This window comes from Esox lucius, chromosome 21 (assembly GCF_011004845.1).
Source record: "Esox lucius isolate fEsoLuc1 chromosome 21, fEsoLuc1.pri, whole genome shotgun sequence".
Taxonomy (NCBI): Eukaryota; Metazoa; Chordata; class Actinopteri; order Esociformes; family Esocidae; genus Esox; species Esox lucius.
The window spans coordinates 4310275-4328494 of NC_047589.1; positions in this window are offsets into that span (position 1 = coordinate 4310275).

The window sequence follows — 18220 nt, forward strand, 5'->3', positions numbered from 1 at the left end:
GCTCCTTTCGATGCAAAGGAGCAGCGGCTCTTCTCCGAGTTCCTCACGGATGTCTGAGGTTCTCACCCTATCCCTAAGGGAGAAGCCAGCCACCCTTCTGAGAAAACCCATTTCAGCCGCTTGTACTCGCGATCTTGTTCTTTCGGTCATGACCCAACCTTCATGACCATAGGTGAGGGTAGGAAGAAAAATTGACCGGTATATTGAGAGCTTTGCCTTCCGGCTCAGCTCTCTTTTCGTCACAACGCTGCGGTAAAGCGAATGCAATTCGTTTGATCTCAAATGTTTTAGTTGCTTCATGAATGAATAAACATTTAAATAGTTTTCATCATTAGGCTACACCATAGCCCTTACTGACAAAAATCACAGAAAACAGTACCAAAAGATCACAGCGACCAAATCCCTCATAGCATATTGCATTACCCTCATATGAAGTCATAATCAATTCTAATGGATGTAATTAATTCAGTTTATGTATTAGTAAAATGTACATTGGCACAGGTTTTTTTCACCTTCCTCTCTGACCATTTACCATTTTCATTAACTTGAAACGGCAATGAAAAAACACATGAACATTTGTTAAAAAGGCAAGCTACTGGGTTACTTCAAAGCACCTGGTCATGCTCTTGTGATCGCTAATTCAATGTTTTTTAAACGGAAACAACAACAAATATCATCTAAGTTCATAAACTGGTTGAAGTAAGCATGCAGCTCTCTCACTCATGGTCAGCAGATGCACACAAAGCCCACAAGCAGTATTTGGAAGATATTTGATAAATCTTGACTGATATTTATCACAAAAATGTATACGGCATTCACCACAATCGATTTGGGGCTCCCCAATTTTGTTTTTGCTGTGACAGTACAATTGTTTTTCATGTAGATAATTCTTTTTTCAAAATGTTCTAGCAAATTGCGTGGAGAGAGAGCCAGAACCACCTGATGTTGCTCTTGCTCTAGGACAAGCTTTCTAGATATGCAAGTCGTTATACACTCACCTAAAGGATTATTAGGAACACCTGTTCAGGAAAAAGAGGCTACAATTTGCACGAGCTCAAAAAAATTGGACAGTTGAAGACTGGAAGAATGTTGCCTGGTCTGATGAGTCTCGATTTCTGTTGAGACATTCAGATGGTAGAGTCAGAATTTGGCGTAAACAGAATGAGAACATGGATTCATCATGCCTTGTTACCACTGTGCAGGCTGGTGGTGGTGTAATGGTGTGGGGGATGTTTTCTTGGCACACTTTAGGCCCCTTAGTGCCAATTGGGCATTGTTTAAATGCCACGGCCTACCTGAGCATTGTTTCTGACCATGTCCATCCCTTTATGACCACCATGTACCCATCCTCTGATGGCTACTTCCAGCAGGATAATGCACCATGTCACAAAGCTCGAATCATTTCAAATTGGTTTCATGAACATGACAATGAGTTCACTGTACTGGAATGGCCCCCACAGTCACCAGATCTCAACCCAATAGAGTATCTTTGAGTTTCGTGCCCTGGGTGTGCATCCCTCAAATCTCCATCAACTGCAAGATGCTATCCTATCAATATGGGCCAACATTTCTAAAGAATGCTTTCAGCACCTTGTTGAATCAATGCCAAGTAGAATTAAGGCAGTTCTGAAGGCGAAAGGGGGTCAAACACAGTATTAGTATGGTGTTCCTAATAATCCTTTAGGTGAGTGTATATATTTTGTTGATAACATTGGTAGACTCTTTCACATTAGTGTTTGGACAAATTGCTTAATTAAATTATCTACACAATTGGACAATAGCTGTAGTAGAGAATCATTGGCAGGTATTAAAGGTCTGCCCTTGGGCTTAATAACGCTCCTTAGAATCTCAGGTGGCATATGAAAAACAGGTGAAATATTACATTTACAACTAGACTCAGATAGAAGCCAGATCATTTACGATTTTGTTCTGGATGTTTAGAGAACAATAAGCCTGTAATTTATTGCAGGGGTACAAAAAAAGATCACTAAACGGTTCTATCAAAGTAGCCTTGTTAACAAACATCTTGTTCAAACACCCATCTAAAGTTTGTATAAAAGGATTAATGCTATGTTATCTTACTTTTAAACACAGTTGTTTCAGACCTTAGTGTGTCCTCAGTATCTTGATGAACAAATATCTGACATACTATAATCTTTCTGAATAAAACAGAACAAGTCACTCTTCATCTTGAACAAATACGACTGATGGGTTGAGACAAAAGAGAAAAGGAAATGCAAAATTTACTTTAATCAGAGAACATAACTCAGCAGCAGTCCAGTCCTTTTTGTCTTTAGCCCAGACGAGACGCTTCTGACACTGTGTCTTGTTCAAGAGTGGCTTGACACAAGGATTGCAACAGCTGAAACCCATGTCTTGCATACCTCTGTGCGTGGTGGTTCTTGAAGCACTGACTCCAGCTGCAGTCCACTCTTTGTGAATCTCCCCCACATTTTTGAATGGGTTTTGTTTTACAACCCTCTCCAGGGTGCAGTTATCCCTATTGCTTCTACATTTTTTTCTACCACATCTTTTCCTTCCCTTCGCCTCTCTATTAATGTGCTTGGACACAGAGCTCTGTGAACAGCCAGCCTCTTTAGCTATGACCTTTTGTGTCTTGCCCTCCTTGTGCAAGGTGTCAATGGTTGTCTTTTGGACAGCTGTCAAGTCAGCAGTCTTCCCCATGGTTGTGTTGCCTACAGAACTAGACTGAGAGACCATTTTAAGGCCTTTGCAGATGTTTTGGGTTAATTAGCTGATTAGAGTGTGGCACCAGGGGCCTCATGTACAAAGACTTGCGTTGAATTCATACTAAAACTTTGCGTACGGACAAAGCCATAAATGTGCGTACCCACCAAAAAAATCTGATGTATGAATCTCTGCGTACGCAGCATTCCACATACATTCTCTTTGTACATCCCAATTAACGTGAAATTGAGCGCACATGCACGAGCACCACACCACACCCTGTCTCCTCCCTCAATTAAATTAATTTAAATATGGTAATTAGTCCAATTTGGCAAAATAAACCTGCAAGAACATGGCTAAAGCAAGCAAGAAACGGAATTTCACTGAAAACGAATTAGAGGTGCTACTATCAGAGGTAGAAACAAGAAATAATATTTTATTTGGAAATCTGTCCTCTGGAATTAATAACAAAAGAAAGAAAAAAGAGTGGGCGAGTTTGTCTGATGCCGTCAACGCAGTGGGATCTGAGAGTCGCACCGTAAATGAACTGAAGAAGAAATGGTCAGACATAAAGGTGGAAGTTAAGCGGAGAACTGCTGCGCACCGACAAAGTGTGGGCAGAACAGGCGGTGGTACAGGGACCGATGAACTTGCACCCTTTGATCAGAGACTTGCCTCTATTGTAGGAGACACGTTAATCTCTGGAATCGTATCCGCTGATGTAGGAGACTCGGATATACTACAGGACTGCCAGCAAGGTGACTCAAATGTATTTCCTTAACTTTGATATATATAGCCAGCCACCGTTTAATTTTAAAATGCATGCAATATAGCAAAGAGTACACCAGAGATTTCACGTATCCACTGCTTTTATTGCAAATGCGTGTACCCATTAATAAGGAACAGACTCAAATTACTGTTAAGATGTGCCTGTGTTTATTTGGACTTAGGAACCGCAGGAACGTCCACTGGCACGCACTCAGAGTCCGCACCACCTGAGCAGCCAGAGCCCATTCAGTCCAGCGTCTCCCGTGTCTCTAACGTTCCCCCCAGTGCTGAAGCCCGTCCATCTGGCAGTGTCTTGACGCATGCTGTTCTGGAGTCACAACAGCAAATTGTTAGGGCCATTGAAGAAATGAACAGTCACCTTAAAAATGTCACTGACGCACTCACAGAAATAAGCCATTCATTAAAATAATTGGTCAAAAAATGAACTTTGTGTCTGAGTACCATTTATATTGTCGCAATTACACGTTGACGGACCTGAATGGCTTGTTGATTGTGCTGCACATATACTGGTCCTGGGTCAGGGTCATCTGGCGGTGCCCCCACCTCACCAAGGGGTATGCCATGCCTGTGCGCGACATTGTGCAGCACTCCACAGGCCAGTATGATGCGGCAAACCTTGTCAGGGCGGTATAACAGCATCCCCCCGGTCCTGTCAAGGCAGCGCCACCGACATTTCAGCTGCCCAATCGCCCGCTCCACAACTCCTCACCAACCCACAAACTGACCGAGAGCGCAGATACAATGATGCCCATTCCCGCACTCGGTCAGTTTGTGGGTTGGTGAGGGGGGTTAACAGCCACGTCTTTAGTGGCTAACCACTGTCTCCTGATGGGCAGTAAGAATAATTACAGAGACAAACATTTTACTTTTAGATAGAACCATACATTTAAATGCATAACTTACCAAGTAGCCACCCATCGCGCACCCTGCAAGCTTGGAGTCTCATCCCAACCATGCTGTTTGTAAGGATATATGAATCATGGGTTGACCCAGGCCACCTTGCCACAATATTTGTTAGGCGCATTTGTGCATCACATATAATCTGCACATTTATTGAATGAAAATGTTTCCGATTCACATATGCAAATTCTTCTTCAGATGGCGCCTTTATAGCAATATGTGTGCAGTCGATCGCTCCGATTACATTAGGAAAACCGGCTATCGCTGCAAATTGCGCTTTGATGTTTGGCTGGTCACCTGCATCGTATGGGAACGCTATATACCTGGTAGACAAGCGGATGATGCCGTCCCATACAGGTGGCATTGCACGGCTCAAACACGACTGGCTTATTCCGGAGCGGTCTGCCAGTTCTTTGGAAAGAAGCGGTTGCTAGGAAACCAAGTGTAGTAAGCACCTGTAAAGGAACGGGTAATGCGTGGCTCCTCACTGTCTCTCTTTCCAAATTCGGAACCAACTCAGCGCAGAGCTCCAAGAGTATAGCCCTTGGAAATCTGAAACGGCTGATGAGCCAGTCATCATCGTGGGCCAGAAAATCACTGTGGTCCCTAAAAACTCGTTCTCTCCGGATTTCACTGTGTCCATTGAAAATGTCTTCTAATAAAGCCAAAGCTGCCATTGCTAGACGGGTTGTATAAATTTTCACATCCTTTATATATGTCCTTACTTAATTGCATAATTAATAGAATATTCTAATAAGACTCGTGTGACAATAATATGGCAAATAATTTATCAATTACAAATTATAAGCAATATCTGACAGGTGCGATAGAACAGTTCGTTGTGTAATGTTTGCCACTTCACTTTATTGCCTCTATGAGTCACCAACGGACAAACATCACAAAAATTTACGTACGCCAGGCCTGAAGTTTACGTGGAAGAACGCACATTCTTACGTTAATTTCACTGTTAGTACATCTGACCGTGAACGTGAAAGCTGGCGTATGCCGTGTTTTCGTGCGTATGCAAGATTGATACATGAGGCCCCAGGTGTCTTCAATATTGAACCTTTTCACAATTTTCAAATTTTCTGAGATACTGAATTTGGAGTTTTTGTTAGTTGTCAGTTAGAATCATCAAAATTAAAATAAATAAACACTTGAAATATATCAGTCTGTGTGGAATAAATGTATACATTATGCAAGTTTCACTTTTTGAATGGAATTACTGAAATAAATCAACTTTTTGATGATATTCAAATTTTATGACCAGCACCTGTATATGTATGTTATGGTACACAGTACAAAGAAAATATGCACTAACCGATACAAGTTACGTTGTACAGTAGTAAAAAAAAATCCATGGAACCGTTTTTTGATGGTGACCTGTCTATCCAGTGGTGGGAGGATGTTGGTTTGATCATGTCAGAGGATGGCACCACAACCAGGACAAATACAACATCATGTTTCTCACCTATGAAGATATGATCAAGGTAAGTAGAGATGACACACAACCCCATGGACATGAGGGCCACTCTAATAAGGCTACACTTTTCACTGGGACTCGCCCCTGTGTTTTACACCAAAGGCTTAGACTTTCTATTTAAGACGGTCAGTACCACTGGTGCTTTCCAGCCTGCACCATTACTAACGTTGATCTAAACATCTCACAGAGCCACTGTTTTGACTCCATCATGTTGTCCCTGGCAACGGAAACGTCACGTTCCGAATGTGACATCAATGTGCTTACACAGTTAGTCTGGGTGCTGACTGTCTGAAGTGCTTGAGTCTTAAATATTGATTGGCTGAGAGTTGGGTTGTATGACTTTACAACAGGTATGTTTTTTACTATTCCGTTGATGGTGCCCGGTTTATAATGGCAATACAGTGGGCATAGAGAATCACCCCCATTTAAAATAATCACATTTAGTTGCTTTGCAGCCTGAAATGAAGACAGACAGTTTTTGTTTCATTCAGCTGTATTTACTCAGTGCAACTTTTAACATCCAAGTGAAAGATATAGCACCAACATATCAGAAAAAATTTAAAAACATAATCACTGAGTTGGAAAAAGGATCAGTATTTTGTTGAACCACCTTTTGCTATAATTACAGCCTTTAGTCTGTTGGAATATGTCTCTACTAACTTTGCACATCTAGACATTGCAATATTTGACCACTCTTCTTTGCAGAACTGCTCAAGTTCAGTTACATTTGATGGTGACCGTTTGTGGACTGCTGTCTTCAAGTCATTCCACAGATTTTCAATGTCCGGGCTCTGACTAGGCCATGCAAGGACATTCACCTTTTTCTCCTTCAACTACTGTGTGGTCAGTTTTGCTGTGTGCTTTGTCAGTCATGTTGGAAGATAAATCTTCTTCCTATTGACAACTTTCTGGCAGAGAACAGCAGATTTTCTTTAAGAATTTGACAGTATTTTGCCCCGTCCATTTTTCCTTCTATCCTGACAAGTGCTCCAGTCCCTGCTGCAGAGAAACAACACCATAACATGATATTACCACCTCCATGCTTTACTGTAGGAATGTTGTTATTTGGATGGTGAGCTGTATTGGATTTTCGCCAGACATATCATTTGGCATTGAGGCCAAATAATTCAATTTTAGTCTCATCTGACCATAACACCTTTTTCCACATGTCCTTAGAATCTTCAAGGTGCGTTTTGGCTAAGCTCAGTCGTGACTGCATGTGGCCTTTCTTGAGGAGTGGCTTTTTTCTTGCAACCCTCCCATACAAGCCACATTTGTGGAGAATTTGAGATATTGTTGTCACATGCACACAATGACCACTCTTTGTCATGAATTCCTGCAACTGCTTCAGAGTTGCTGTAGGCCTCTTGGTAGCCTCTCTGACCAGTTTCCTCCTGGCTCTTTCATCCAGTTTGGAGCGATGTCCTGACCCAGGGATGGTCTGTGTTGTACCAAATACCTTCCACTTCTTAATAATAGACTTCACTGTGCTTCTAGGCACTGATAAAACCTTTGAATTTTTTTTGTATCCATCTCCTGACTTGTGCCTGTCCACAACTTTATCCCAGAGATCTTTTGACAATGCCTTGCATTGATTGTTTTCTTCAGTTGCACTACCAAGGACTGAAATGCTTCAGGAAAAGCTTGTTTCATGCTGAGCTAATCAAAATGACCACAGCTGATCACAGTTGAAAGTCATTAGGCTTTGTGTGCTATTGAGAAGGTGATTAACTACACCTGATTGTCATTTTTAGGAGGGGGGTGATTCTTTTTCCAACTCAGTGATTCTGTTTTTTTATTTTTCATGTATTTTTTTCTGACAAGTTGGTATTATATCTTTCACTTGGATGTCATAAGTTGTAAATACAGCTGAATAAAACAAAAATATTATTTTGTCCGTTTTCATTTCAGGCTGCAAAGCAACAAAATGTGATTATTTTAAAGGGGGGTGATTCTTTTCTATTCCCACTGTAAGGCCCTTAGGAGGAGTGTTTGATATGGCCATTATAATGTATTGCTGGGCTGTATCAAGGCACTCTTTTGGTCACAGTGCTTATGAGTCAGAGTATCACTGGTTTCATCAGGGTCAAAAACATGCACCACTGCCTGCAGTAATCCAGTCGCACACGGCTCAGCTCTTTCACGTTTCACATTATTGGATGTTTCCTCCCGAAACATGACATGAGGTCGGTGGTGGTGTGTTTGGCGGAGTTCCTGGGGAAGAATCTGTCTGGCACAACGATTGACAGCATAGTGAAACTGGTCACTTTCAACAACATGGAGAAAGATGACAAGGCCAACTACGAGTTCCTGCCTGAAGACGTTGTGGACAAAAACAAGGGGAAGTTCCTCCGCAAAGGTAACGATCAGAGGGGAGGAGTGGAGAGGAGCAGAGGGGAGGAGTGGAGAGGAGACTGGAGAGGAGAAAGAGAATAAAAGAGGAGAGGATAAGAGAGAGAAGGGAGGAGGACGTTCTCCATGGACAAACACCAGAGGGTTGTTTGTTCATGCTATTGCAGTCACCTAATTGCTGAAGAATGGACGGTGGTACATTCATGCTGTGATTAGATACTGAAGCTGCTCCTTAATGACACGTATCTCTAACTCCCTCTCTGTTCCTCTCCCTCTCTGCTTCTGTCTGTCGCTCTCCTCCCACTATCTCTCTATTTCCTTTCTGTTCTTTCACTCCATCTCTCTCTCTCAGGGACACTAGGAGACTGGAAGAACTAATTGACGGTGGCCGAGAGTGAATGTTTTGACTGGTTATACCAGGAGAGGATGAAGGACTTACCTCTCAACATCTAGGACATCACTGAGCTGCAGGGCTGATACAGACATATACACACACATGCACACTCATGCACTCACACACACACATGCACACAAATGAAGACCTGCACCATAGACACTGACTGACAGACACACACATTCTCCCACATGCACACAAACACACACACACACACACAATATTATGTTCAATATGAATGTCAAACAGACATTTGTTTAGTAATGTGAATTAAAATGAAATAAATACCTTAAACATATCCTGCCCAGTTTATTATTGTCATATGAGGCAATGTGACATCACCAGGTTATTAAATAACTAAGTTCTAGAACGCTGACCGCCTCCTATGTGTCCTGGCATAAACTGTGTTAATTTTGTAATAATTGGAGAACATGTAAGAACTATAGAAGATCAACATCTTGGACTCATTAAGGCCCATTAAGGGGCTCAACAAAAAAATCCAGTAAAACGCATGTCAAAAATGTTATTTTAATGAGTGAAATAAGTATTTGATCCCCTCTCAATCAGAAAGGGGATCCCGGATGGCATGTCTTGTGTTCCGACCACCTGAACATCCTGTCTTTGTCTTTTGGTTCTTCTTCTTGCGACACTCATCCCTGGCCAATGGCCAGGGATTCCACAGTAGTGACAGGCTCCTGGTTTTCTTTTTTAAAATAGTTGTTTTTCATGATTTCAACGTTTACAGTTCCTATTTCAACTTTTCAATTCCTTTTTTCAAGTCCTTTTTTTCACTTTTCTAATACACGTGTCCCTTGATACTCTTCTATCAATGACTTCCAGATAACATGAGGAAGTTTTCATCACTGTAAAAGTTGCCTAAAAGGACTTAGCTACTCATGTGGAATCTTAGGACTAAGGCTAAGCACACATCTTTCAGTGTCAACGTAAGCCTTACAAGTCCTTACCACAGGTTTCCATTGCCTAAAACAAGCAACATTTCTATGTCTTCTTGTTCCAGATGAGTTGCTCTGGATACTCATGCTCTTTTAACTGATTTGTTTTTTCAGATAGTCTTGTTTGACTCACCATCAGAGTGCAAATTCCAACTATCCATACTCACAGCACCAGGCTGTAAGAATACTTTTGTTTAATGGTGTAGTTTTACAACTCACTGTTCAGTTGTTTTCAGCAACCAATACTGCTTCCTTGCAATTGCAAAATGAGCCCCTTAGCTCTAAAGCTAACAACAACTTCTTTTTCACAACAACTTCTTTTTCACAACAACTTCTTTGCGATTGCAAAATGAGCCCCTTGGCTCTACGGTATTTTCACTAAAATCAGTAAAACTTATCCATCCGGGTCACGGCACCATGTTAACTTCTGTCCACTTTTGATCCATGAACAGAGTCTTTAAACAAACAAGTCAGGGGAGAATCTTTAAAGAGCATGAGTCCAAGATGTTGATCTTCTATAGTTCTTACATGTTCTACAATTATTACAAAATTAACAATCTTTTATGCCAGGACACATAGGAGGCGGCCAGTGTTCAACCATTACACAGACTATTATAAGAAAGATTTATCCTACAAAATACCCTTGTGTGGTGTATTCTAACCTATGACCTAAGGGTCTGTTCAGGGAGTCCTATGACAGTCACATACACAGTTCCTAGCAGGTGGTATGGACAGGGTGTTTGGGACCAATCAGTAATGGGGCATCACATTTCCCACCTAGTGTCCTTCGTACAGAGATAGTTAGTACTCTCATACATTGTGTCAAGCTTATTTCAATTACTTTTCATGCCCAATATTTATCACCCATCTCAAATAAAAGCTGATGGATTTTGAACTTCGTTAGACCTTTTATGTTGTGGCAGTTTGCAGATCAGGTCACCTCTGTGCTGATCCAGCAGGGTAAGTCGAGCTGTCAGGTCATCATTCTTCCCCATTCTTTGGTGCTCTCTAGCAGGATGAAGCAGTCGAGGGAGGATGTACCTGGAGAGACACTTCTAGGTTTGTCTTTGGTGGACAGGTCTTTGGTAATTAGACGTGGCAGGTTCTAATGATGGTCTGTTCTCAGCCTTGGGATCAACTGATGTAGCAGGTAAAGTTACATTTGAGTCCAGGTCAGATTCAGGTGACTGTAGCATTGAGCTGCTGGTGTACTCCATCTCCAATGACAACACGTTACTATTCAACAGGGCTACTCAACCTGAAGGGGGGAGGGAGGACATAACATAAGCTTGAAGTACATGACTACTGAGAATAAACAGGCATATGCCTGCTTTCAAGTAACCTTAAACTTATGCCACAATGTCACTGTCGATGTATAAAAGTAATATTTTTATTTAATCATTATCTCTTCTTTCTCTCTACTGTCTCCTATCCTCTGTTCCACTATGTTCTGCACTCTCCTCTTCCACGTTGCCTGTTGGCTCTCTAGTCTTTGTACTATTCTGTCCCTCACTATCAAGACTCTTGTCCCTTCCCTGCCTACTAAAGTAATGCATACACTTATAAAAATCACCTTTAAGGGATGGTAAATCATTTTTTCCTTATAAATGAGGTTATTCAGATTCAAATACATAATTTAATTAAACTTTAAACTAAAGTTGACTGACACTCTTTTCCCTGGTCCCCCTTTCTCTCTTGTTGCAACGGCTTAAACAATTTACTCATCTGACTTAAAATCACATCGAAAACTGATACATTTATGTTGCATTTAATGTTGGATGAACAAATGACTGGTACCTGTAAAATGAATGCAAGAGAATCACTGGAGTATGCACTTTTAGTATAACTCTCTGTATTGAGAAAAACGTCAACTAAGTTTTGTTTTTGTTTCCTGTGTTGCTAATACAAATCTTTAATCTTTACTGACCAGTTAGCCAACTTTGTAGAAGTAATCAATGCTGAATTTGTTAATTTGAAAAACTTAACTTACCTCGTTTGTGACCTCTCCGAAATTGGAGTTGGCTTCACTCTGTTTTGTGTGCCCTGACAACCAAGAAACCATCATATAAAACTGAGGTACTTTTTTCCCTCTTGCTTCCCAACATTTACTCTTCAGTTTTTTTTTTCTGTTCTTATATATTTGTCCCTCATCAGCATCCACCTTTTCTGGCAAGTTGCTGGTTCTTTGCCCAGAATTTCTCCTATCTCAAAGTTTTCTCGATTTGACCCATTCTTCTAGACTCCATTGTTGCTTCGTCTTTGTTATTACAGGAAGTCACATTTTTCCAGAATTCTCTACTCTATAAAACGTCATCCAACCAATCATCGTTTGTGCGGCTCTGCTGTTAGCACTTTTAGATTTTTGAGCTCTCTGCGCTGTCCGCGGATCCTACGCAGATGCGTTTGACATTGAAGTATAAATTAGCCATTAGAGCTATTTAGAGCAGTAGCAGCATTTGACAATAAAAACTACCACTATCCCATTTCATTTTGTGAACCAGCTACCACATGTTCCATTTCATTCAGTATAGTGGTTAAGAAATAACATTCAAAGGTATTGCACACAAAACATGAAGAGGACATATTTTCAAGGGGATTTTTGGTTGATGCTCTCAAATATGACAAAATAAATGATTAAATGTTACTTTGCTGTTATTCATTAATACAAAGTGAACAAATTATTTTGATATTATATACTTTCTGTCATCAATCAGTTTGCTGCAGACAATGCACAAGCTCCCAACCATTTATTTTTTCCAGCCCATACTGAGTTGCACTCTGTCCAATTTCACATGTTCCCTATAACTGGCCGGTACCTCTGCTAAAAGCATGACCACTTACTGTACTTACTGCTCAACATCTTCTCAAGCATGTGTAGCAGTTTCACTCCAAGCAAGGCAAACAACTACTTCAAGGTCTCAGAGTGAATGATGTGAGACGTGTTGAAGAAGATACATAAGCTTTAAGAGATGGTGGACACAGACAAACCTAGAGGCTACATTGATTGCTTCCATACCAAACTCAAAGAAGAGAAGGACTTATGCTCCTCTATTATTAGAACCTGGTGTTGAAACATTTCCTTGCAGAAAAGACAAGCAACACTACTCTTAGATATGCCGTTTTGGTACTCATCAACTTTAGGAGAACATGCAGTAGGAGATCAATACTGTGAATGGCCAACAATGCATAGGGGAGAGTGGGGTAATATGAGCCAGTGGGTAAGTTGACCACCCCCTATATATAGACAACTGTACAACATTTTTGCCATGTGACCATATATTCAGGAATAACACATTTCCAACTGGCAGTGATGAAAAAAGGCACATGGGAAAAGTGGATGTTTTTTGTACCCCAAATGTTTTACATATCAGGTATAATGACTGGGAAATCTAAGCAAATTAATCCAGGACCAAAAATCTCATATATGTAGATGAATTGCCCCAGTATAAGAACATGTGCATTGTTTTGCAAAGATTAGCCCTAAATTGCTATGCTAGGCACCTCTTCCAAAGATGAGGCATAGGCTCGGGGGTACGTTGATCCAATGGTTCACTTTGGCCCACCATGAGACAACTTACATTTCTGGTGTATGAAATATTCAATATATACTCAATATAAACCTGCATACCTGACAATATATGTCAAATTTTAATTATTATAGAGAAGCTATCATGACCCGAAAAATGTGTACAGTGGGGAGAACAAGTATTTAATACACTGCCAATTTTGCAGGTTTTCCCACTTACAAAGCATGTAGAAGTATGTAATTTTTATCATAGGTACTCTTCAACTGTGAGTGACGGAATCAAAAAACAAAATCCAGAAAATCACATTGTATGATTTTTAAGTAATTAATTTGCATTTTATTGCATGACATAAGTATTTGATACATCATGACAATGTGATTAGGCCTTTACCAGGCCCACCGCATGGTAATTTTCTGCAGTGTGCTGAGCTGTTCGCTAGCACACGTGGGTAAGTCTAAACCAAGTGATAAATTAGAAATTGGTCCAATGAGGATTTTCTAATCTGGTAAAATTGTCTCATGGTTTTCTTACAATAGTTTGAAATAGTATTTTCTCTCCCCTTGATCACATGGTGATTGTCTTTAACATTTAGAAAACATGCTGTGTCTCATGAGGACTGAATCTGAATCCAATATAGTCATAGCCTACAAAAGAGGGTAAAACAGCCAAAGTGAGTTTATTCCCCAGAAAATTAGATGACATATTTTAAATGCTAAAAAGCAAACGCCTGATACTCGTTAATGTAGTTTAAAATGGTAAATTGACTAATGAACAAATAGGATATTGATGTAACACTGTCCTTCGGATTACATATTGTGCCTTGATTATAGTGACGTCATACATTTATTTGATGTCTACATCGGCATTCTTGTGAGTTTTCTTTATTTCCACACTAATGTTGAGTTGCTGTGTAGATAATTATGACAAGCACAATTTTACACTGCTAAACTGCAACAATATTAGATGGGTAGGACTATAAATCTGAACCTTCATTTAACAAAGGATATTGTCTAAGTTGAAAGAATAAAATATCTTACTACAGACAGTCTGAGGGCCAAACTGTGGACATTTCTTATACATTTAAAAAAGCATTTGGCCTTTTTAATGGCTCACCACAAGTGGGTGAAGTTAAGGGCTCCAGGAAGGGGGGAAGACCCCCTGGGATGGCCTATACCATTGTTTCTCATTAAAAAGTGTAGTCGATTACTTAGGGTTACATTTGAGTGTCCATACTGGTCTCACCTGTGGTAATTTGCAAAATGTGGGTGCTGTAGATATGCTAATACAGTTGCCCTGGTGGTTGCAGTAGGTTTTTCTCTCCAACAATTTAGCTGAGCAGCTTATCCCCTAGAGGGAAAACTGATTATTTTGTCAGACATGAGCCAAGAAGCTACAGGATATTTTAAATGTATGATTGCCAATTTCGCAGACCTGTGGGAAGGTACTGAGGAAAAGTCAAATTTGAGAGCTGTTTAGCTATGAAAGACAAATTTGTCAATAGGTTATATGGTTTATAATTCCTTTGCACAAGCGACCGTGTTGCACATTGATGTCTTTGATGGTGTTAGTGAATGTTTGTGTTTTTAACATTTCCACTTTGTTTTTTTAACGAACATACAGTATGCAACTCCTTATTGAATGGATTCTAAATCCATCTCTACTACCAATTCTCTATTTTTCATGTCCTTCCCGAAATGATGGCCACTGCAGGTTCAGGATGGCGCCTCCTGTGGCCGTATTTGTCATTGTTCTGCATTCACTCATGGTGTCGCTTTCCATTGACTTAATGAAGTGAAGGCAGGGAGGATGTATGACATGATAATTATGATTTGGCAGAGTTGAGCTTAGGGCTCAAAGCAAATAAAATTGGAACTTATGAGGAGTTTCATGAAATATTGTGTTTTTCCTGTTTGCATAGTTATAACAGATCATTGGCATCTGTTATGTTTTCCATTTTCCATTCACAGGATGGTTTTAATTGGTATATTTGGAATTTGTTTTTTTGATGTAAGGTCTAACATTTTAATGGTTGAACAGAATAGACCATTTCTGATTTGGCTAAGCAAAGTCATGTCTGACAATCTTATTTCACCGCTAATTGCTATCGGACATAAATATAGCACAAGGAATTAAACATCAACCAAGCCAGTTCTGGATGGAAAAGGAAATTTGACAGACATTTATGGAAACTTGTCTGAATAGGGTGTAAGCTTCACTCTGATGATGGAACTTCTGAGATCCACAAGTTTTCAAGACTGATCTATTGTCTTCATTGTTGGGTGTTGAAGGAACAATGCACAGTGTATGACAGTCTGATGGACTGTTGAACCACATTAATCGTTGTTTTGCAATTATACTTTCAACAGATCAGGACATCACAACTCCTTTTCTGATGATACATCACGTCACTGACTCGATAAAGACAACTGAGTTTGTGAGTACCAGCAACATGTTCAAGAAGGATTTTTACAATCACACTGGTTGAATCTGTTCCAAATCTTCCTGACCACTCACATGGCAGAACGATGCCAGGGTCAGATCACTTGGCTTCACACTCCATTTCTAGATGAATCATCGACAGCGAGGAGTACTGAAGGACTCCACATACTACAGATCAGAGTACCACAGACCAGTTGACTGGAAAGGTCACATGGTCCCAACATAGTGGAAGACAATGTTGTGTTGTCAATCTTGAATAGGAGAAGTGTTGGAAACTCACTGCTCCATTACACACCTTCATTGACTTGTTAGGACAACCAGGCAATTTGCTGGGTCCATATCACACTGACTGCAATAACTGATATTGGAACTTTACATCACTGATACAAGACAGAGAAGACTGAAGACAAGAACAACAGCATACTTGATTGGAAACTAACTTCATTCCTTACAATCTAAGATTTTCCTAAATTACAGTGTATATAAAAAGTCTACACACCCCTGTTAAAATGCCAATGTGACCTATAATGGGAATGTTTAATCATGATGTTATGTTGAGTCTGATTTTCTGCTGAACACCGTTAACACTAATATGTCAATGTCAATATGTTTCTCAACCCTAATAATCTGAGGTGGGGGAGGGATCAACGACTCATACATTGAGTTATGTGTCGGTGTGTGGTGTGTCAATTGTCTTGTTTACATTCATTTACTTTTGAGGAACAATAAGACCTGATTGGTCAGATACTCCTTTTTGTAGTTTGGTCTTAGTCATTTGTAACATAAGTGTATGGGCCTTTTCTTTTCATTAGGAATTTAATTGTACTTTAATGTTCCATCAAACATGTTTATTATTCTTATTTTGTGTTACCAATATGTCTTGTTTTTCTATATTGACAAGGGGGGAGTGTGGAATCTGAGCATTAATAAATAAGTACACAAAATGAATATACGTTTCATTGGAAGTGAATGTGCCTAGATAATGAGAACAACAGAAACCTCTCTGTTTGCTTTGTCTCTCTGTAGGTTGCGCTCTGATAATCACAGGAATGTTTACACTGACCATCTAGCATGGGGGTTATCGTCTTGGAAACATGATCTTTGCTAGGTACTGTAGACACGCCCTTCAATATATATATCAGCTTGTAACCAGCAGTGAGATAAAATTTGACATTATTTGAAATAGGACAAATCTGCTGCATTAGTTCAATAAATACTGAATGTATTTCTCCCTTGATTAGTGCAGGTTCTCTATTATTTAACCACCATATGTAATCGCTAAAATCTATCACATCCATGACCCTTATCAAAACATACCCGCAATCAGCTATGACACAAGAGAGGTTGTCCTCCTTGGGAATCATTTCAATCAAGCCCAGATTTAGGAAATCTTTGGATATGGATTCCATGATCAAAAACTTGCCAAAGCACGCAGAATAAGATTGTGGTCAGGCTATACAGTATACGATACAGGACATTGAACATAGAAGAAGAGAAATCAACTCAAAAAGGCAATTTGAGAAATATTGGCCTGTGTACCTTTCGGTTTTCGAAATGTACTTTCAGGGACCAGAGTTGAAACAATATATAACTTAGAAAGACACTTTTACACTTGATGTGACGGAATATGTAATTGTATGTTTTTTTTTTGCTATAGTAGTTCCTGCAGTTTTGTAGACATATCCTTACAACTCTACAAACAAGCAAGTTATATGAATGCACTTGATTGATCATGATTAAGTAATGGAACACTTGAACAAAATGCAGTGGATGGCAGTATGTACCCTTCATTTAATTACTTTTAAACTTTACTCTCTACTGAAAGGGGCGGCAATTCAGGTGTCTTTGGAAGTGGCAGTTCCATTCAACAAAAATTAAAGAAGATATATACAAACATTTTCTAGTAAGGCTCTGATAAGGACAATATGTAAAAATTGACAATTTAGGTCCCTCCAAATCCCCAAAACCGCCACTGGAAGGAGCTGATAAGTTCCTTCTGTCGGCAGCTAGCCGGTCCAGCCCATTCCCTGAAGCAGCTTGAGGCCAAGGCCAGGACAGAAGACGATGCTGAGGGAGCAAGAGAAGCAGGAGTAGAAGAAGCAAAGGACTCTAAGGTTATGAAAGTGATGCCACAACATGTGGCCCTCACCTTAAACACTTCTCCTGTATGCGTACTTTATGTCTCACCATTTTACAATATTTATAATGATGCTCTAAATGGCCAGAGAACCACATCGGTATTTTTACAACTGTGACCCTTTTATAGGCCCATGTCACCATTTAGTTTTAGAGTGGAAAATACTTATCTGTTTGACATAGTTTGTTTAAAACAGACAATATGTATTAGGTCAAACTTCACTCCATGAGAACTAAATGAAATGTTTTACTTATTATGTTATTAGAAATGTTATTTTGTCTCCTTCTTTCTCTAAATCCTGTAGAAATGAATGTATGTTTTTTCTCACAGGATCCTAAGGAATCCCTATTTCTGATGTGTCTATCTGTATAATTCAATTTAGCTAACAGGCAGCGTGTGGTTGTTAGACCTCTGAATCAGATGCTGAATAACGTGACTAGTCTGTGTCCCTGTACCACTTTTAACATCACTCTCTCCCTCATTCAGAAGCCAAGATGTTTCCTATCTACATTCATTCACGGTGAGTTACCACGCTTTGTCTAAAGCAGGGGTGTCACT